The 22,717-nt window shown below is 39.1% G+C and overlaps 1 long non-coding RNA gene across 1 annotated transcript in view; it reads right to left on the reverse strand.

Annotated features, from left to right (window-relative positions):
• Positions 1 to 20,232, reverse strand: part of LOC147375863 (uncharacterized) — an 86,690-nt gene extending 66,458 nt beyond the window's left edge. Inside the window, exons 1-2 of the long non-coding RNA XR_015161603.1 lie at positions 19,706 to 20,232; positions 14,889 to 15,081 (exon numbers count right to left, since the gene is read on the reverse strand). This is a non-coding gene — a long non-coding RNA (uncharacterized LOC147375863). The remainder of the gene's footprint in view (positions 1 to 14,888; positions 15,082 to 19,705) is intronic.
• Positions 20,233 to 22,717: the final 2,485 nt, after the last annotated feature.

A 22,717-nucleotide genomic window follows, 5' to 3' on the forward strand; every position in this document is an offset into this window, starting at 1 on the left:
TTGTTTTGCAAGATTTCTGAAAAAACTTTTTTTTTTTTTTTTTTGTTTAAATATGATTGATCACATAAAAAAAGGAGTCTCAGTGGATTCTAACTGTGGTGCTCTTCATTCCTTAGGATAAAAGTTCATATTACTAGAGAGGTAGTATTCTGATCACAATGGCACTGTAAGTTTATATATAAAACTGTCTCTTCCCAACTATAAATGTATGGCAATAGCATCTATAAATAATACATATAGGATCACTTTTATTCTGGAAAAGAAGATAAACATCTTACTGACAAAAAATTTAAAAGACAGAAATTGCAATTAGGGAGACTGAAGCTGGAGATCTGCTACTTTATAGGATGAAAACACAAAGAGGCAGCTGAGAGCTCCACCTCAGGAGCTGAGGAAATAAAATGGGTCAGCATCATTCTCAGGGGCTATAGCCTATAATGTACTGCTTGGTAGCATGGCAAGAGGAAGCAGAGACAGCTCGATAGGGCTCAAGTCATATACTGACTTTGATACTAGATCAGCTTTAACTCCCAGAATGGTAGTTCTGAGCTGTCAGTACAAATCCTGTTTTTTGACTAGGGACCTGAGTAACCCTAATACAGTCACCTATAAAAAGACTAGACATGGTATAGTGAGTGCAAAGAGGAATAGAAAGGAAAAATGATAAAATACAATTGTGAATTTGATCTTGCAACTAAAATTTCATGAATGAAAACTCACAATAGTCAACAGATTTACTAAATGATGAAATTGTTTATTTGCTAAGTCATGTTTGACTCTTTTGCAACCCCATAGACTGTAGTTTGCCATGCTCCTCTGTTCATGGAATTTTCCAGGCAAGAATACTAGAGTGGTTGCCATTTCCTTCTCCAGGGGATCCTCCCAACCCGGGGATGGAACCCATGTCTCCTGCATTGGCAGGTGGATTCTTTACCACTGAGCCACCTGGGAAATCCAAATGATAAGATTACTAAGATTATAATCTTTTGAACATGGCATTATATGGTAGATGGTCAAAATCCTCAAAGAAACAAAGTAAAAATATATGCATAGAGAAACCAGGTATTATAAACAAAAATAGATGAGGATGAGTCATGGGTTACAGATGATGTTTTTTAAAATATAGCAATTTAGGAAGTAAAAATGTAATCATTGAAAGAAACTCAGTAGATTGAACACAACCAAGGAAGAATGAGTGAACTAGTGGAAAGATCTGAGAACTTGACTTAGAATTCAGGACATGTAGATAAAGTATAAAAGGAAAGGTAAGAGACAGAGAGTAGAGTGAGAAGCCCAACCCACATGTAATAGGAGTTCCAGAATTAGAAAAAAAGAGTAGCAGAAAGGTAATATTTTAAGAGTTAATGAAGGACTTAGTGTTTTTCTGAACTGAAAAATTTATCATCAGAAAAGGGCCACAAGCTGAAATTCAAAAGTAAAAATAAATCCATATCCAGAGTAACAAAATGTAGAAAATAAGAGTAGGAGTTCTTAAATGCTAATGGGGGAAAAAGACATTACCTACATAGTGGTGAAAATTAAGCTGAGAGCAGACTTCACAGAAGTAACAATAGATGTTATGAGTTGACAGAGAGGGAAAATAATTTTCAAAATATTAGCTCTGTAACTAGCTAAACTATTGTTCAAAGTAAAGGCAAAATACCATTTTGAGGTACTAGGATCAGGTGAATTCATCCCCCATGTATAATAGCTGAGTGAAAATCTAATCAAGTAGTAAACCAGTAAATTAGGGAAGATATCATCAAAATAGGGATATAAATTAACTACTGATACTAATATTAGTATTATGTATGTGCTTAGTCACTCAGTCATGTCCAACTCTTTGTGACCCCATGGACTGTAGCCCACCAGGCTCCACTGTTCATGGGGATTCTCTAGGCAAGAATACTGGAGTGAACTACCATGCCCTCCTGCAGGGGATCTTCCCAGCCCAGGGATTGAACCCATGTCTCCCACATCACAGGTGGATTCTTTACTGACTGAGCCACCAGGGAAGCCAGTAACCACCAATTATCTTAAAACTAATGAAAAGTACAAGATCCAAGACAAACAGAGGGCTAGTGTTTAGAGGGTAAAATAGACTTTGTTAGAAAAATATGAAATAAAATAGGATTGTTAAAAATTTTAATATTGACACTAAAAGAATAGAAATACAAGTATAATTCTAAATTGGCAGAGAGAAAAAAAGAGGGAGTGAGAATAAATGTTATCAAATAATAGGCTGGAAGTGAAAGGGACAAAGGAAGAAATATGGAGAAAAGAAAACACAAAAGACTGTAACATAAATGAGCCTAAATAATTCAGTAATCACAATAAGTTAGTTGATTAAACACACCAAGTGTCAATAAAAATAGGGTGATCAAATTGCATATTAAAAACATTTTCAGGGCTTCCCTGGTGGTCTAGCGGTTAACAATCTGCCTGCCATTGCAGGGAACACAGGTTCAATCCCTGGTCCAGGAAGATCCCTGCCCAGGGCAACTAAGTACATACTCTCAACTACTGAAGACCGCACACCCTGGAGCCTGTGTTCCTCAACAAGAGAAGCCACCACAGTAAGAAGCCCACTCACTGAAACAAAGACCCAGTGCAGCCAAAAAGAAATACATCTTTAAAAAAAAAAAAAAAAGCTCCAACTTAAAAAAAATACGTGCAACATCTAGATTTACCAGTGTATCATTAGAAAGGGTGGTTTGGAGGAAGGTAAAGTAAAGCAGGTGTGTGATTTTGGTATCGCTTTTGTTATTTAGCATTTAGATAACTTCAATGTGACTTGCTTACACAGGAAAACCAAGAATAATAAAAGCAGCTGATACCACTGCATTTGCGCATTACTATGCAACTATGCTTTTCAGGGGATTTCAAATGAGAAGCACTTCAGCTTAAATCCTGATTGTGTCATTCGATTTTGTGACACAGAACAAGTAAGGTTTCTGAGATTATTTTCTCATCTGTAACATTTTATAAAATCCTACTTCACAGGATTAAAAGTGGATGTAAGTTTAAAGTGTTTATTAAGGTTCAATATACGTTAGACCCCTTTTTCTGTTTTCCCGTTACTCTTTAATGTGTTCTATTTGGGGCTAAGATAAAGCTAAACATTTGACTTGATTTAAAGCTTCAATAAAGAAGTAAACCTAGAGGCAGCAAAGGCTCATTAAATATCAGTCTACATATGTAGATGGTGTTTGCTTGGAAGCACTACAGGAAACTCAATGATATCTAAGAAAGGGGGGTTTCCAGCTTGCACGTGCTGTAAATCATAAATTGTGCACAGGAAATGAAACACAGGATTAGTGTGTTGAAATTACATAGAACAGTGTCTCCCATTGTTCTATGAATATGGAAGTAGTGAAGTGAAAGTCATTCAGTCGTGTCTGACTCTTTGCGACCCCATGGACTATACAGTCCATGGAATTCTCCAGGCCAGAATCCTGGAGTGGGTAGCCCTTCCCTTCTCCAGGGGATCTTCCCAACCCAGGGATAGAATCTAGGTCTCCAGCTTTGGAGGCGGATTCTTCACCAGCTGAGCTACAAGAGAAGCCCTAATGAATACCTGGGGAGCTTGTTAAAATGCAGATTCTAATTCAGTAGACCTGGATGGAACCTGAGATTTTTCACATGGTTTCAATACTGATCCACTGTAGACCACAATTGGAGTTCTAAGGACATACATGTTGAGAGAAGGACAAACTTTATAATCTGAATCTTCACTAAAGACACAATGTGCTTTCTTCCACATTTCAGGTAGCTTTCTAGGAAAGCAAACAAGAGATTGTTTCTGTTGGGTTTATAGAGCAGGAATAAACATAGTAAGTAAGTGAAGTCGCTCCTTCGTGTCTGACTTTTTGCGACCCCATGGACTGTAGCCTATCAGGCTCCTCTGTCCATGGGATTTTATAGGCAAGAATACTGGAGTGGGTTGCCATTTCCTTCTCCAGAGATAAACACAATTTGTATTGATATATATTCTTCTTAGTTTGATATTGGAAGTGAGATAGTAACTATATAAATAGAAATTGATCAAAAAAAGTTGTTAGTGAAGACAGAATTCTGAATGCAGCCACCTCAAAGTTCTCCCTTTGTGCCAACTTCACTGTCAAATTTCCAAGTCTAAGTGTTTCACTTGAAAAATAAATGGATTTCAAAGCACTTTCATGCCATGACTCTCAGTGGGGTTTTAGAACACATAAGGGAACCAAAATCCAAAGTAAAACCCTTTGGAACAAGATATAGTACATTCAATTGTTAGGGTTGGATTCAGATAATTTAGTCATGTTTACTTAGGCAACATTCTTTTCCCAAATACTTCTTGCTTCTGGGATCTGAATAAGCCTCTTAGACCCTTGGGCTCAATTTCCCTGTCTGTTATCACACTAATTATTTTTTTTAAAGAAACACTTAAAACTGTTCAATGCTAAGTTCTTAGATTTATGGATTCAATAAAAAACAGTGCGTCTTCAATTTTTCAGGGCTTGTGCTGATTTATATGGGCTTTGCTGACACAAAAATTAGATTAAAATTTTTTATTGAATCTTGTCTGAAATGCTTAGACTTGAAGGGAGACTTCAAGAGAGAAAATTCACTTTACTGGATTTGGCTTTGGGAAAACTGAATATAAGCACCAATAAGGTTACTGGTTTACGTCTGGATGTATCTCAGTCCACCCTGCCTATCAGGGGAAGAGATTTCTTCTCTCATTCATAATTTCACCAGAACTAAGTATTCTACTTCATATTTCAAAGTGTGGCAGCCTGATTACCATCTGTGTAGTCAGGGGTTTGAAATTTTCCAGGATCCCAGCAGGTGAACAGATCTCTTTCTGACCAACTCAATGAAAGAATTATCAGGAGATTTCTTTAGTGCCTTTGAAAGAACTTGTTTGTCAGAGCTCAACATTCAAATTTCTGGGTGGCAGCTTCCTGCAGCTCTAATCATAGACTTTTTCTCCTTAGTCACGATTTTCTTCATTTGAGCTCAGTTTGGTCTCTAGAAGTCCAGTAGTGTTTTATGCACTCGGATGAACATTGAATCAGGAGGACAATTAAATGGCTGAGAACAATGAACTCAGGGAACTCTGCCTTTCTTCTTTGTTTAAATCCAGGAATTCTTCTAGCCCCTGCTCTCAGAATGATCAAAACCCTTTGGTTTTCACCCCCCAGTTACAGGCTACCAGCAAAGTGTGGAATTGGTTTCATTACCTTGTGAGATTGCTGGTGACAGTGACTCATGCAGGGATGGTTATTTGTTTCCTGTGATTTTCCTGCCATGCAGGTGGTTGGTTACATAAAAAAAAATTTTTTAAGACGTTATTTTCAGATATGTCCTGAAATAATATCACCTCTGTTGGGTTGCTTAAGGTAATAGGAAACTGAAGGATGAGGGATAGGGGACTTGGTCTTGCATCAGTGGTAGCAGAAAGGTGCTGAAATGACAATGTTAGAATAGCTACAAACAGAATGCAATGCTATCATTGCTAATGCCCACAAAAATTAAACACTGCAATAAAATAATTATATATCGGGTGAATTGGTAGACTGTGGTAGTTTTATTAGTATGATTTTGAAAATTTTAATAAAGAATTTACTATGAAAATAATGAAGCAGAAATTTTGATACCTACATTTTTGCTTTTGCCATGATGCTCCCTATCCCACCCCCCACTCCAGGAGGAAATGCCCCTGGTGTTTCAATTCTCTCATCCAGAAGAGTGAAGACTAGATCTGGGAAAATTTATTTTTGACAGGTAAATTATATGTAGTATTTTTGAGGTGGGCTTCCTGGTGGCTCAGTGATAAAGAATCTGCCTGCCAATGCAAGAGATGTGGGATCAACCTTTGGGTTGGGAAGATCCCCTGGAGAAGGATATGGCAACCCAGTCTAGTATTCTTGCTGGGAAATTCCATGGACAGAGGATCCTGGTTGGCTAAAGTCCATGGGGTCACAAAAGAGACATGACTTAGCAACTAAACAACAACCAATTTTTGAGGTGTAGGTTATAAATGAATCTTAACTATTAAAAGATTGCCAACATGTGCATATCCATTACACCAGGGAGTTTGAAATATTAAAAAATAAATATCCATTCCCACCTATCAAATACAAGAGCTTTTCATCTTGACACAAATTAAAAGCCTCATTGTTATTTTCCAAACTTATTTAGTAAACACATGTTGAGCTCAGTTGTCCCTATGAATTTAATCAGTCAATAAATTCTCCTTTTGAATTGTGATTTCTCAGAACTTAACCAGTGAGGCACTGTAGGAAGGCAAACTTCTGGATCAAGCTCTTCAGATCCTATTATGCTAAGATCTCTCTCTCTCCACTCAGACTGCAAGCCTAGGCAACCACCCAGGGTTCTATGTGAGGGGCTGGGAGGCTGTTAGGAGTCAGGGAACAGCTTTCTCCTGGTCATGGTGCTGCACTCTTCTGAGAACAACAGGGCACTGACCCTGGCAGCTGCTGATAGCCTGTCTGCTGTTTTTCAAAGCTAATCTTTCTTTCAGTTCATTTTTACACTTAGATTTTATTACCATGTAAAGCTACAAATATCAGAAGAGGTAAAGATTTACTCAGAGAGGATATTACTGAGTTAATCTCATGAGATATCACAACACCCATACTTTCATTTTTCAGCCGTTATCAACTGGGTTATTTCATATTAATCAAGGAAGATATGATTTTGCTGAAGAACCAACTGGTGTTGCTATTAGTTTTTCCTGTGTGTGGTTCTGTCATCTTTTCTTCTATGGTAGGAGAATTTCTTCAGACTCAGTCAGAATAAGATCTAGAAAAAGGTGACATGATCTATATCCTTAATTTAGAACTTGTTTCTAATGATTGATTATCTGCATCAAAGGTGAAGTTTTTAATGTTTTCACTTTAAATACAGCTCAGGCAGCATTTCTAATGCATATCTTTTCCATTAAGCATTTAACATTACACTTTTTATTTATCTCTTGAGACAAAAAAACCATTAGTTTATAAAAGAAAATGGATAATTTTTTTGACTAAGTTTGAATGTTGCTGGAATGGGACTAAATTTGGATACGTCTGTGGATTTTAGGTAAGGGACAAGATAGTTGTGCTCATTTAAATAATCATTGGGTCAGATTTCCAGAGAACATCTTACCTGTACAAGAAAATCATTTCACTTATAGTAAGAGCATAGGGGAAGTGAGCTTTACACTCAGTGAAAGTTTCAAATCTACACTGATGAGCAACAAATAAATTATTCTGTAGACCAGGTTAAGACAAATACTTTGTTTTCACTTTGTCCTTATGATTTTTAAACCAGATTGTGGCATATCATACAAGTTGTACCTAAGAGAACAGGAAAGAAGACACCTTTATTGATTTAATCCCTCAACTGATATTCACTAAGTGCTTGCTACATCCCAGGAACTGTGCTAAGCCAATTGGTTTCAGCTCATCTTGGTTACTGCCTGACAACAATCTAACATCATCCTGACCTTCCTCCTCACTGCTATTCTACAACTACCAGGTCCCAGGCCCTGAAAAATGTCTCTGGAACTAGTTTATTTGTCCTAGTTGTGATCATCTGTGAGATTTTTGCTCCACTAGTCCTGCGTCATCCCGCTTCTCTTTCTAGAGAACCATTCCTCTGATCCACCCAGGAACCCAAGTGTTACATGTGGAAATGGTGCTCTGGCGATGGCTGTGCTCATTCCTCTTGGGAAGAGGATTGTACATTTCTGGTGTAGTTGCTCTGCTTCCACAGGACATAATGGGACCTGTGATTCATCTGAACCCTCACCACAATGAACTAACAATGGAGTCCTTCTAAAACTTTTTTTCTGACACAAGTACTTTACAATTGTTGAATGACATTTCACTGTTACAAAATGGTCTAAATGAAATGGGACTAGAGATGAAGGATTACTTTAAGGCACTTAGGGGAAGAAAGAAGATGTTTTCTCTGAAACAATTTGCTTTTCAAGGCTACCAGAGACCATCTTCACCTTGAAATGCCTTGAGTAAAAGTGGGCACTAAGCAGGAAAGGATTCCAAGATTTTTCTCTAAATTCCTAATTTTTTTTGACCAGTTGGTTGGCAGGGCTCAGAGCAGTGTGAGCTATCTAAGTTGCCAAAATGGATACTTTTTTCTAGAAAACAGCAAATATTTGAGAATTCTTAGAAATTCTTACAGTATTTATTAGATTGAAAAACAAGATTATAACTCAAATTTTTAAAATTTTCAGTCTGGTCTATGAAAACTGGGGAGAATTTGAAATTAGACTGTAAGATCTCAATTATTTGTAGCTGATAATAGTCTAAGATAAGAAAAAACAAATTGAAGACAAATTTTACTCTCTAGCAGGCTAAAGTCTTGTGTGTTGCAGAAAATTTAAACAAAATGATTTCTCATCCCAGAAAAATGCTCTACAATGGTTAGTAGAAAACTTATTTGAATAAGCATGAAACTGTAATATGATCCACGTCCCAGGCAATCTGTTAAGAGATAAGAAAGACAGGAGGGATCAAGATGGCAGAAGGGGAGGATGTGGGGCTCACCTCCCCAACACAAACACATCCAAAGCACACCTACATATGAAACAATTCTCAAGGGAAGCTGGAAACTGGCAGAAAAACTCGTAGACAACCAAATCTTCAAGAAAGATTTCCACATAACTGGAGAGGATGGAGAAAAGTCATGGGATTGGGAGGGCTTTGAAAGGAAGGAAAGGCCCATACGGGTCACCTTCACCCTGGGGAGCAAGCAGGTTGAGCTGGGTGTCCCGGTCCTGGAGGCCTCCATGGAGAAGACCAGTCCCTCTGGCTGCTGGGAGACCTGCTGGGACAGGGAGAAGGGCTGAAGAATCTAGTCCCCACTTGTGAATGGTGCACGGTGCTGGTCTGCCAACCACAGGACAGAGAGCTCTGCACTGACAGCAGCTAGCTCACCGTGCTCCCCAGCCTGAGTGCAGCAAACACCCTGGACCTGCTTATTCCACACCAGAGCTTGGCATGAGATCTAGGAGAGCTGCGTCTGGGGAAAAACTCCGTCTAGGCACACAGGCAGGTTGGGGGTCTGGGATGTGGTCCAGGTGAAACAGTGGCTGCCAGGGCTAGCACTAGCTCAAACCAACACCACAGCGGAAGCCCAGACTGATGATGGCAGCAGAGCTGCTTGAATTCCTGTGGCCACAAAGCCCCAGCCTGGATAACACACCGGTCTCACTCACTCCATGTCACAGCTGTGCACTGGATCTGGGAGGACCACAACAGGGGAAGAGACACAGCCTTGTGCTACGTCTGAGCTGAGCCATGAATTCCTACACAGGCGGCACGTCAGACCAGTGTGAGTACATGAGCCTCACTTCAGCGCTCCCGTCCTTTGGGGCAAAGCACGCACTCAAGGGAAACAGAGCCTGCTCAAGCTCAACCCTCAGGCTTCTGCTCCAGCAACTGGAGAGCAGACCCTGCCTCTGATAGGGTGGTGACAGCCCCTGAGCAGAAAGGAAGTCCCGCCTCTCACTCTGCACAGGCTTTAGATCCCCTAACACCAGCCACCCTAACAAGGTGATGGCATTCAGCATACCCTGAGGAAAGATGTGGCTGGTGTCCATATCAAAACAAGCCTTAAAAAAAAAAGCCCTCACACCAAAGGCACAGTCTACATAGAGACACTGCCACATGAAAACACTCCCTCAAGACCACAATAGATAAGGGTTTCTCCTATATTCACAGAACAGAGAAAGTTAAGTGAAGAGGCAGAGAAACTATTCCCAATTAAGACAGCCGGGGAAGACCCCCTGAAAGACAAAACAGATCAGTCTATACTAGACAATGAGATCAAAATGGAGTTTATAAAAATGCTAACTGAATTAAGATTATCAATATAAACGCAGATCAACGTTAACAAGAAACTAGAAAGTATTAAAGATGACCCAATCAAAAATAATTCAATTTCTGAGATAAAAAAGAAATCTGGAAGCAATGAATAGCTGCCTAAATGATGCAGAAGAGTGTACAAGTGATTTGAAAGATAGAATAATGGAGATCACCAAATTAGAATAGCACTCAGAAAAAAAAGAAGAAAGCAACATATGAGACCTATGGGAATAAAACATGCCAACTTATATATAATAGGGTTTCCAGAAGGAGAACAGAGAGAGAGAGAAGAGAATCAAAACAATTTTTATTTTGTTTAAAGAAATTGTGGGATGCCCCTGGTGTTACAGTGGATAAGAATCCACCTGCCAATGCAGAGGACATGGGTTCAATCCCTGGTCTGGGAAGATTCCACATGCCGCAGAGCAACTAAGCCAGTGTGCCACAACTACTGAGTCTGCAATCTAGAGCCGGTGAGCCATAACTACTGAAGCCCAAACGCCTAGAACCCATGCGTCACAACAAATAGCAGCCCAGTAGAACTGCTCTATGGAACTAGAGAAAGCCTGTGCACAGCAATGAAGACCCAACACAAACCAAAAAAACAAATAATTAAAAAAAAATGATTTAAAACAGATATTATGGGTGAGAACTTCCCAAACCTAATAAGGAAACAGATGCAACCCCATGGACTGTAGCCTGCCAGGCTCCCCTGTCAAGGGGGTACTCTAGGCAACAATACTGGAATGGGTTGCCATGCCCTCTTCCAGAGGATCTTTCTGACCCAGGGATGGAACCCACAGCCTTTTGCATTGTAATCAGATGCCTCACTGTCTCAGCCACCTCAGAAAGCACAGGGGTGCCCAAACAAAATGAGCTCAGAGCCAAACCAAGACATATATCACAGTTAAAATGGCAAAATTTAAAGATAAAGACAGGATTCTTAAGGCAGCAAGAGAAAACAAGATTTAGTTACAAGGAAACACCCCATAAGGCTGTTAGCTGATTTCTCTGCAGAGTTTGAATATATCATGCAACTCCCTTCTGACTTTTAAAGTTCTGAAAGGGAAAAACCAGGAACCTGAGATAGTCTACCTAGCAAGACCATCATTTGGAATAGAAGGAGAAAGAATTTCTCAAGATAAGCAAAAACTAAAAGAATTAAAAACATTGAAATGTATTCTTATGTATAATGGCATATATGTAGTTATAGTTGCTTTAACAATTTCGGTTTTTAATCTACATAGTGGCTTTTTAAAGTGATATTTCAGTTCAGTTCAGTTCAGTCACTCAGTTGTGTCCGACTCTTTGTGAACCCATGAATCGCAGCAAGCCAGGCCTCCCTGTCCATCACCAACTCCCAGAGTTCACTCAGACTCACGTCCATCGAGTCAGTGATGCCATCCAGCCATCTCATCCTCTGTCATCCCCTTCTCCTCCTGCCCAGCATCAGAGTCTTTTCCAATGAGTCAACTCTTCACATGAGGTGGCCAAAGTACTGGAGTTTCAGCTTCAGCATCATTCCTTCCAAAGAAATCCCAGGGCTGATCTCCTTCAGAATGGACTGGTTGGATCTCCTTGCAGTCCAAGGGACTCTCAGGAGTCTTCTCCAACACCACAGTTCAAAAGCATCAGTTCTTCGGTGCTCAGCCTTCTTCACAGTCCAACTCTCACATCCACACATGACCACAAGAAAAACCATAGCCTTGACTGGACGGACTTTTGTTGGCAAAGTAGTGTCTCTGCTTTTGAATATGCTATCTAGTTTGGACATAACTTTCCTTCCAAGGAGTAAGCGTCTTTTAATTTCATGGCTGCAGTCACCATCTGCAGTGATTTGGAGCCCCCCAAAATAGTCTGACACTGTTTCCACTGTTTCCCCATCTATTTCCCATGAAATGATGGGACCGGATGCCATGATCTTCTTTTTCTGAATGTTGAGCTTTAAGCCAACTTTTTCACTCTCGACTTTCATCTTCATCAAGAGGCTTTTTAGTTCCTCTTCACTTTCTGACATGAGGGTGGTGTCATCTGCATATCTGAGGTTATTGATATTTCTCCCAGCAATCTTGATTCCAGCTTGTGCTTCTTCCAGTCCAGCATTTCTCATGATGTACTCTGCATATAAGTTAAATAAGCAGGGTGACAATATACAGCCTTGATGTACTCCTTTTCCTATTTGGAACCAGTCTGTTGTTCCATGTACAATTCTAACTGTTGTTTCCTGACCTGCATACTAATCCTTCCTATATATTTACCTTTCATATTGGGATTTTTCCCTTTTCTGTAAATTCTTGCTTCTTTTCAATTTAGAAAAAAAAAAAAAAACCCTTCAACCTTTCTTTTAAACAGTTTACATGTTTAAACCCTTCAACATTATAATGTATAATGGCAATAAGTACAAACGTATCAATTATTTAAAAGTTAATGTTGAAGGGTTTAAAAATTTTAAATGTTCAAAAGAAATGTTGAAGGTTTTTTTTTTTCTAAATTGAAAACAAAAATTTACAGAAAAGGGAAAAATCCCAATATGAAAGGTAAATATATAGGAAGGATTAAAAATCACTTAAGCAAGCCAGTATGTAGATTAAAACCAAAATTGTTAAAGCAACTATAACTACAATACGTATTAAAAGGATAGGCAACAAAGATGAAAAATTGGACATCAAAGAACACAAAATGTGGGGGAGGGCAGTAAAAACGATGTGTGTTAGTTGCTCAGTCATGTCTGACTCTTTGTGACCCCATGGACTGTAGCTTGCCAGGCTCCTCTAACCATTGGATTTCCCAGGCAAGAAAACTGGAGTGGATTGCTATTTCCTTTTCCAGAGGATCTTCCCAACTTAGGGATCAAACCCAGGTCTCCTGCATTGCAGGCAGATTCTTTACCATCTGAACCACCAGGGAAGCCCCATATAGATCTTCTAGAATGTGTTTGAACTTAAATGATTATCGGTTTAAAGCAAGTTGAAGTAGTTATGGCTCAGCATACATGAATACCAGGGTAACCACAAATAAAAAGCCTACAGTCGATTCATAAACACCCAAAATGAAAGGAACTCAAGCATACTACAGAAGAAAATCAAACTATAGCATAAAAACAAAAACAAAGATCTACAAAACTAGAAAACAAAAAGTAAAATGGCAATAAGCACAAACCTATCAACAATTATTTTAAATGTTAATAGATTAAATGCTCTGATCAAAGGCAGAGTGGTTAATAATTAAAAAAAAAAAGAACCATCAATATGATGCCTACAGGAGATTCACTTCAGGGTGAAAGATGCAGAGACTGAAAGTGAGGAGATGGAAAAGATCTCAGGCAAATGGAAATGACAATAAAGCAGAGGGTAGCAATACTCACACCAGACAAAACAGACTTTGAAGCAAATGCTATAACAAAAGACAAAGAAGATGTTATATGATGAAGGGATCAATATAAGAAGAGGATATTATACTCATTAACATACATGCCAAACAAGAATATACAGTGGAAATAAAACAGTCTTTTCACCAAGAGGTGCTGGGAAAGTTGGACAGGCGCATGTAAATCAATGAACTTAGAATACATCCTCACACCAAACACAAAAATAAACTCCAAATGGCTTAAGATGTAAACAGAAGACATGGCACCATAAAATTCCTAGAAGATATCATAGGCAAAACAATCTCTAATATAAATCATACCAATGTTTCTTAGGTCAGTCCCCCAAGGCAATAGAAATAAAAACAAAAATAAAATAACAGGACCTAATCAAACTTACGAGCTTTTGCACAGGAAAGAAAATCATAAATGAAAAGACAACCTACAGAATAGGAGAAAACAAGTGCAAACAGCCAAGCTGTGACTGACAAGGACAATTTCCAAAATATATGAACAGCTCACACAACTCAATAACAATCATAAAAAAAGAAGAATCAAAATACACAAAAGATCTAAATAGAAATTTCTTCAAAGAAGACATACAGATGGCCATGAGGCACATTAAAAGATCAAAACCACAATGAGGTATCACTTCACAACTGTCAGGATGGCTATCATCAAAAAGTCTACAACTGGAGAGGGTGTGAATAAAAGGACATTTTTGTACACTGTTGGTGGGAATTTAAATTGGTGTAGCCACTATGGAAAGTTGGTGGGAATGTACATAATGGTACAGCATGGATTTTCCTTAAAAAAAAAACAAACTGAAAATAGAACTACTATAAGATCCAGCAATTCCACTTCTGGGTACATATCCAGAAAAAATAAGAACACTAAATCAAAAAGATACATGCACTCCAGTGTTCATAACAGCACTATTTACAATAGCCAAGACATGGAAGCAACCCAGGTGCCTGAAAACAGATGACTTGCTTAAGAAGATGTGGTATATACAGACAATGGAATATTAGTCAAGCTAGTTAGTGTTAGTCACTCAGTTATGTCTGACTTTTTGCAATTCCACAGACTGTAGCCCACCAGGCTCCTCTGTCCGTGGATTTCTTCAGGCAAGAATACTGGAGTCGGTAGCCATTCCCTTTTCCAGGAGTTTTCCCTGACCTAGGGATCAAACCCAGGTCTCTTGCATTGCAGGCAGATTCTTTACTGTCTGAGCAACCAGGGAAGCCCCACAATGTAATATTATTCAACCATAAAAAAGAATGACATATTGCTATTTGCATCATCATGGATAAGCTTAGAGAATATCATACTTAGTGAAATAAGTCAGACAGAGAAAGACAAATACCGTATAATATCACTCATATGTGAAATCTTTAAAAACAACATGAATGTATACACAGAACAGAAACAGACTCACAGACACACAAAATAAATTTGTGGTTACCAAACAGGAAGGGGGTGGGGTGACAATGAATTACGAGTACGGGATTAACAGATACAAAATACTATTCATAAAACAGATAAGCAATAAGGATTTGCTGTATAGCAGAGAGAATGATACCCAGTATTTGTAACAACCTAAAACAGAACATGGGCTTCCCAGGTGGTGCTAGTGGTAAAGAACCTACCTGCAATGCAGGAGACATTAGAGATGGGGTTTCAATCCCTGGGTCAGAAGACTCCCCTGGAGGAGGACACAGCAAATGGTATTCTTGCCTGGAGAATCCCATGGACAGAGGAGCCTGGCATGCTGCAGTCCATAGAGTCACAGAGTAGGACACAACTGAAGCGGCTTAGCATGCATGCACAAAACAATATAATCTGCAAAAAAAAGAAAAAGTGATTTGCTATGCTGTACACATGAAAGTAACACAATATTGTAAATTAACTATGTGTGAAAATTGCTCAGTCATATCTGATTGTTTGCAACCCCATGGACGATACAGTCCATGGAATTCTCTAGGCCAGCATACTGGAGTGGGTAGACTTTCCCTTCTCCAGGGGATCTTCCAAATGCAGAGATCGAACCCAGGTCTCCTTCATCACAGGCAGATTCTTTGCCATCTGAGCCACAAGGGAAGCCCATACTTCAATTAAAAAAAAGATTTCAAAGGAGAAAGAAATCTCATCCCTTTACACAGCCAAGCAGATTAACTCATTATGTACATGTTTCAAGATGAATAACAAGTAAGTAAGTAAAGGACTCATTTGTCACAAACAGTTCATCCTAACTTTACCTGGTAACTGGGAAGACAGTATGTATAAGCTAATTGGATTTATCTAGAGAAAAAGCAAACCTCATCTCTTTATAACAGGAGGCAATTTTGCAACTTAGAGCAAAGTGTCCACTGAATTTAGGCTCCTATCTTGCCACAGATTCTGGAAGCTAGGGCTACTATCTCTCCTGATGTTTGTACTTCAAAGAGATGGTTCTCTAGTTTCTTCAGAAAGACATGCCTAGGTCAGAAAACTGACAAGAGGCCAGTTGACAAAAGATCTATCTAGTCTTAAAAATGATTTATATGTATTTCAAAGAGATAAGAAAGCAAATGCTCTGTGTAAAGGGAGGAGAGAGAAGTCTCCCCGTTTTCAACAGGGAGAATTAAGCTTCTTATTTTTAATTTATATTTGTTCTTACATGTGCAACTCTGTGGGAAAAAAAATCATTATTTGGTTTCACAATTGTCTGCTAATAAGATCTGTAATGTAAATGTTTACCTCTGGGTATTGAGACTGTGTGCAATATTTATAACTTTAACTCTGATAAATGTATCCTATGAGCTGAGTTCCTGAGAAATTTGAGATCGCTTCTGCAGCTGTCCTCCTCCCCCATGCTCTAAGAGAATAGAGTTTAAGAGATCAGGAATCTGGCTTATGTAATTTTGCATGTGCCATGACCCGTGGCCGCAATTCAGTGGCACGTCCAACTTTTGAGCTTCTTAGTTAATTTATATAGAGTTAATAATTCCTCCCCAGCCTTCCCCTTAATTCAGTTCCTATTGATACAGATATTCTTACTATGTCCACACAATTCCCTTCTTACTCCTATTTACAACAATGGCTCTTAACACTGAATAGATATTACACTCATCAGTGGACCATTTATAAAATAACAATGTCCAAGAACTCATGTCTTTCAGAGATTTCAATTCAGTTGACTTGTTATAAGGCCCAGGCATCAAAATTTTAGATATGTGCTGTGCAGTTTGAGTTTAGAACCACTGAACCAGAACAAATGCTTGGTCCAATAAGCCATTCACCAAAAATACTAATTACCCTCTCTCTGTAAGATGGTCCCTTGCTCATCCATTTAGAATGGTGGAGACTTCCACTTCACTGGCTCTTTTTATAATGGAGGAACATCTTTTGCAGGAAACCACATTATCATGACCACCATCATTTCCACCACCAATAACTGTAAGCTACCTATGTGAATTGTTAGTACCATGCACATTCTGGCATGTAACAACATCTAACAAATCTTTATCCAATGGATGAGGAATGCCTAGTGTCTTGCTGTATCTCACTGCTCGCTGAACCCAGGGTAGGCAAGGTGTGAGCTGAGAAACTGGAAGATAACTGAAGGAATTGTAGGAACTAGACATGTTTATTCTCTACCTGCGGGTGTGGCGGCTGTAGCAGCAGCAGACACGCTGTATTCTCTTATGGTTAACCCAATATAACACACCCTCAGCGGCTTTTCAGGTGAAGCTTACATACCTTTCTACAACAAAAGTGGCCCAAGGCCAAGCGGGTACATCCTGAGGCGCATGCACAGTGCTATCAGTGATCTCACCTGTTATATAACCATGTATTTACAAAACATGGGGCAAGAGCGAGAGGCTGTGGGGTGAGAGAGCCTGACCACCGCCATCTTGGCTAATTTGCTCTTTCCCTACATCTACTAATTAATTAGTATGTGAGGCTTAAAGAGACAGAACTTGGAGCTCTTGTATGTAAAGAAGGTCTCTTCTAAAATTCCAATTCCAACTCCAGGGGTGTAGGATCATAATAAAATTCAAGTATATGATTATTTTCTGATAAGAATAATTAAGGTGTGATCATGGTAAGATGTTATGCTTTAAAATGGGGGTGAGGACTCAAAGCCAGAGACATTTGAACAGTAATTAATTCCTGGATTTTTAAACACTTCAGTTGTAAGATATCTATAAAGTATTCTGCTATAGACTATCTCTCCATTGAGAAAAAATAACACCCAGAAGCTTTGAAGAAATATCACTATTTCTCTTCTTGGGTAGGACGGTAGTAGAGAGGAAAATAAATAAAGGAGGAAAACTGGGCAAAAATAATGTTTTTAGGGTTGAAGAGAAGAAGGGGAAAGTGTCAGACAACAGGAGGAAATTGACTGAGTGGGCCTTTCCTGATCAAGACAAGGAAGTTAGAAAAGGAGTAGTTTCTTTACACACAAGCATAATATTTTACTAGCCTAATAGACAACTAACAATAATTTTGGAAAGCTTCCTATCCTCTTTAACATATATCTTTTATCTTTGGTAAATGTGCTTCCTGGTGTTTTCCTCCCCCTCTGTAGTCCTGCATGGTCTTCAGTGGACAAGAATATGTATAAAATATAATACACACACACGCACACACATTTAGAGGGCAACTATTTAACTAGGAGTTCACCTATGTTTAGCAAACCTTCCCCCAAATGTTCTACATTCAGAAAACAGCTCCTAGCCAGGAGCTGTTTCTGAACCTGAAAAGCTGTGTGCTAAAACCTCTTGCATATTAACATATGAAAGGCTCGAGAAACCTGAAATCATGAAATCTGTTGAACTTTAACTCAGCGTTCTCCAAAGTTAGGAAAGCAAGGAACTCTTTACAATAACTTCCCTGCAGAACTACTTGCTGCTGCTGCTGCTAAATCGCTTCGGTCGTGTCTGACTCTGTGCGACCCCATAGACGGCAGCCCACCAGGCTCCCCCGTCCCTGGGATTCTCCAGGTAAGAACACTGGAGTGGGTTGCCGTTTCCTTCTCCAATGCATGAAAGTGAAAAGTGAAAGTGAAGTTCCCGCAGAGCTAGACATCGGTATTACATCCTTTGAAGGATACTGTGTTAAGTCATTTTACCTGTGTTGCATTTTCTATCTTGTTACTTTAGTTCTATTACTGTGGGCCTTTATTCATCTGTATTACCAAAGACCTAAGAAAATTTTGGAAAATAGGTGATAAAAAGAGGAAAGTGAAGCTACTAGAAGGCGAGAGAGATTCAAAACCAAGATGGTGTTAGATCAGGAACTGAATCAAGCTGGTCAAAGGCTTTTCATATGAATACACAATTTAGGGAAAAGAATAAGGGAATAGGCTGTCTGGATTCCTGTGTGTGATTTTAGGATTTCTACTAGATGCAGTCTTGGAGAAGAAAATGTCACCCCACTCCAGTACTTTTGCCTGGAAAATTCCATGGATGGAGGAGCCTGGTGGGCTGCAGTCTATGGGGTTGCGAAGAGTCGGACATGAATGAGCAACTCACACACACATACTAGATGCAGTCTAGTCTTTAGACAATACAGTCTATTCAAAAGAACTGGGATGAAAGTGAGCTGAGCTTGAGATTAAAAAAAAAATGTTAAAATAGAGAAAGAAAAGAATCCTTCTTTATGACGATTTCAGAAAAATTGTTCTTATTCCTCTCTTGAACATGGTTATGATCCACATTTCATTAAAAAAGAAATCCTGTTCACTAATACTGTTGTTCAATCTCTCTGCTACCTCATTACCAGCTATAAAATTTATCATAACCCAAATTCAGCTAACTAGATTCCTCTGGCTACAACTAAAGAGCCTTTCTTCATTATTCCATGCTTAGAAAAATAAATGTCAACAAAAGAAGCTAATAGGAAGGATTTATGAGATGTGCAATAATTCCAGCAGCATGACTTTGATTTCCAAAATGCTCTCACATTGAGCATCTAATTTGGTACAGACTAGGCAACTATAATTATCTTAGTTTCCAGATGATGACAGTTAAATGATTTGCCCAAGATCACACTGCTAGGAGAGCCTGAACTTTGGCTCATTTCTTCTGACTCTGAATCTATTTTCATCCCAATACATTTAACAGCTTACTGGCCCTTTGATTTCACAAATAACCCACACTTAAAGTTCACAGAAAAATGATTAGTTAACAGCTAACAATTTTTAAGAAGTTACTATGTTGCGGGCTCCGTTTTGAGTCTTTACACAAACTATCTTATTTCATGTTCACAAAATTCCTACAGAGAAAACGGTATTGCTATCTTCTTTTTACCAGTGAGGAACCAAGGTTTGGAGAGGTTAATGGGCCTGGAATATAGACTCAGGTCTTTTACACACTGGAGCTCACTCATGTGCTAAAGCTGTTTGTTTTAGTTTTCTATTGCTATTGGAACAAAATATCACAGACTCAGTAGTTTAAAGCAACACAAAGTTTTATCTTACCGTTGTTCTAGAAGTAAGAAGTTCAACAGGAGCCTCACTGGGCTAAAATGAAGGTGTCGGTGGGGTCGCATTCCTGCTGGAAGTTCTTGGGGAGAAGTGACTTCTTTGCCTTCTCCAGCTCTGAGAATCTGGTCAGGTCACATTTGTTGGCTCCTAGCGTCTTCCCCTGGAGAAGGCAATGACACCCCACTCCAGTACTCTTGCCTGGAAAATCCCTTGGACGGAGAAGCCTGGTAGGCTGCAGTCCATGGGGTCGTTAAGAGTCGGATACGACTGAGCGACTTCACTTTCACTTTTCACTTTCATGCATCAGAGAAGGAAATGGCAACCCACTCCAGTGTTCTTCCCTGGAGAATCCCAGGGACGGGGGAGCCTGATGGGCTGCCATCTATGGGGTCGCCCAGAGTCGGACACGACTGAAGCGACTTAGCAGCAACGGCAGCAGCGTCTTCCCCATTTTGAAAGCCTGCAGTGTTCTCTAAGGCGCCTTGCCAGCTTTCACTAAGAACGCTTGTAATTACTTTGAGTATACCTGGGTAACTGAGAAGACTCTCTCTAAAGGTCTGCTGAGTAACAAAATTAATTCCACGTGCAACTTTCCCTTCGCTCTGTAACTTAACATTTTCAAGACTTGGACATCTTTGGAGAACGTTACTCTGCCAACCACCCTGTTCTGTTTTCACAGAAAGGAAGATTCAGTGAGGTTTGGAATGCAGTAATACATTTAATCAGGTAGAAAATGCCACCAGAAGGTGTTTAAAACACTTCAAAAACTTAATATGTAAACAAAAATAACGATAAATAATGAAGAACTTTGAAAACATGAATTTTTAATGAAACAACTGGATTTGCATAATACTGTGTACTTTGCTGCATGCTTCCACACACATCTGATGTCTATAGATCACCTACGAGGTAAATAGGTAAGACGACAGTTAATTAACCCTCTTTCCTTCCTACTTTTTTGCTTTTTCTTTTTATCCTGCCTTGTTTAACAATTTTCCCCCCAAAATAAATTATACTGTGTAGGCCTAGCCTAGTAAAAATGATAACTATATCCTAAAATAAATGCATTAAAAATGTCCACAGCTTTCTATTATTTTTTAGCTTAGTCTTCAAGGAATGCTGTGGGAGGACTCTGAATATTATTTGCAGATGGCAGGCCTTGAAACTGGTTTATCTCATCAATAAAAGGAAAAACAATCAAGGAGACATTGTTAGGAGAAGTAAGAGTGAAGTTGGTAAAAGGCAGGCATTTATTCATTGAGAAATCATATGGAACACTTACTGTATGCCAGGCACTGTTCTAGGCTCTAGGCAAACAGTAATGAATCAAATAGTCAAGAAGCCTGGTCTAGGGGGCATAGACATCAATTTCTAGGAGATAGATAGTGAACAACTAAACAAGTCTGTATATAATATTTAGCAGTGGAAAATGCTGAGAAGTCTGAGAAGAGTCACTCAGGGTGGTAGTTGCTGTTTTCTACAGGGTGGCCAAAGAAGACCTCCCTGATAAGTTACTATTAAGAACAGAGACTGAAAGGAAGTATTAATAAGAGACAGAACCATGTCAATATATGACTACTAGTGTTTCTGAAAGAGGGAACAGCAAGTCCAAAGGCCTTGAGGTAGGAATATTCTTGACATATTGAAAGGAGCATTTTTTTTTTTCCTCAGCATTATTAAGGTACCATATGAAAAGGCAAAAAGATAGGACACTGAAAGATGAACTCCTAGGTCAGTAGGTGCCCAATATGCTACTGGAGATCAGTGGAGAAATAATTCCAGAAAGAATGAAGAGATGGAGGCAAAGCAAAACAACACCCAGTTGTGGATGGAACTGGTGATATAAGCAAGGTTTAATGCTCTAAAGAGCAATATTGCATAGGAACCTGGAATGTTAGGTCCATGAATCAAGACAAATTGGAAGTGGTCAAACAGGAGATGACAAGAGTGAATGTCGACATTCTAGGAATCAGCGAGCTAAAATGGACTGGAATGGATGAATTTAACTCAGATGACCATTATATCTACTACTGCAGGCAGGAATCCCTTAGAAGAAATGAAGTAGCCATTATAGTCAACAAAAGAGTCCGAAATGCAGTATTTGGATGCAATCTCAAAAATGACAGAATGATCTCTGTTCATTTCCAAGGCAAACCATTCAGTATCATGGTAATCCAAGACTATGCTCTGACCAGAAATGCTGAAGAAGCTGAAGTTAAACAGTTCTATGAAGACCTACAAGACATTCTAGAACTAACACCCCAAAGAAGTGTCCTATTCATTATAGGGGACTGGAATGCAAAAGTAGGAAGTCAAAAAACACCTGGAGTAACAGGCAAATTTAGCCTTGGAATATGAAATGAAGCAGGGCAAATAGAGTTCTGCCAAGAGAATGCTCTGGTCATAGCAAACACCCTCTTCCAACAACACAAGAGAAGACTCTACATGGACATCAACAGATGGTTGACACCAAAATAAGACTGATTATATTATTTGCAGCCAAAGATAGAGAAGCTCTGTAGAGTCAGCAAAAACAAGACTGGTAGCTGACTGTGGCTCAGATAATGAACTCCTTATTGCCAAATTCAGACAGAAATTGAAGAAAGTGGAGAAAACCACTAGACCATTCAGGTATGACCTAAATCAAATCCCTTATGACTATACAGTGGAAGTGAGAAATAGATTTAAGGGACTAGATCTGACAGACAGAGTGCTTGATGAACTATGGACAGAGGTTCATGACATTGTACAGGAGACAGGGATCAAGACCATCCCCAAGAAAAAGAAATGCAAAAAACAAAATGGTTGTCTGAGGAGGCCTTAAAATAGCTGTGAAAAGGAGGAAAGTGAAAAGCAAAGGAGAAAAGGAAAGATATACCCACTTGAATGCAGAATTCCAAAGAATAGCAAGGAAAGATAAGAAAGCCTTCCTCAGCGATCAATGCAAAGAAATAGAGGAAAACAACAGAATGGGAAAGACTAGCTATCTCTTCAACAAAGTTAGAG

The sequence above is a fragment of the Bos grunniens genome, chromosome 3 (genome assembly GCF_055505025.1).
Source record: "Bos grunniens cultivar Pamir isolate PY7600 chromosome 3, Bosgru_T2T1.0, whole genome shotgun sequence".
NCBI classification, from domain to species: Eukaryota; Metazoa; Chordata; class Mammalia; order Artiodactyla; family Bovidae; genus Bos; species Bos grunniens.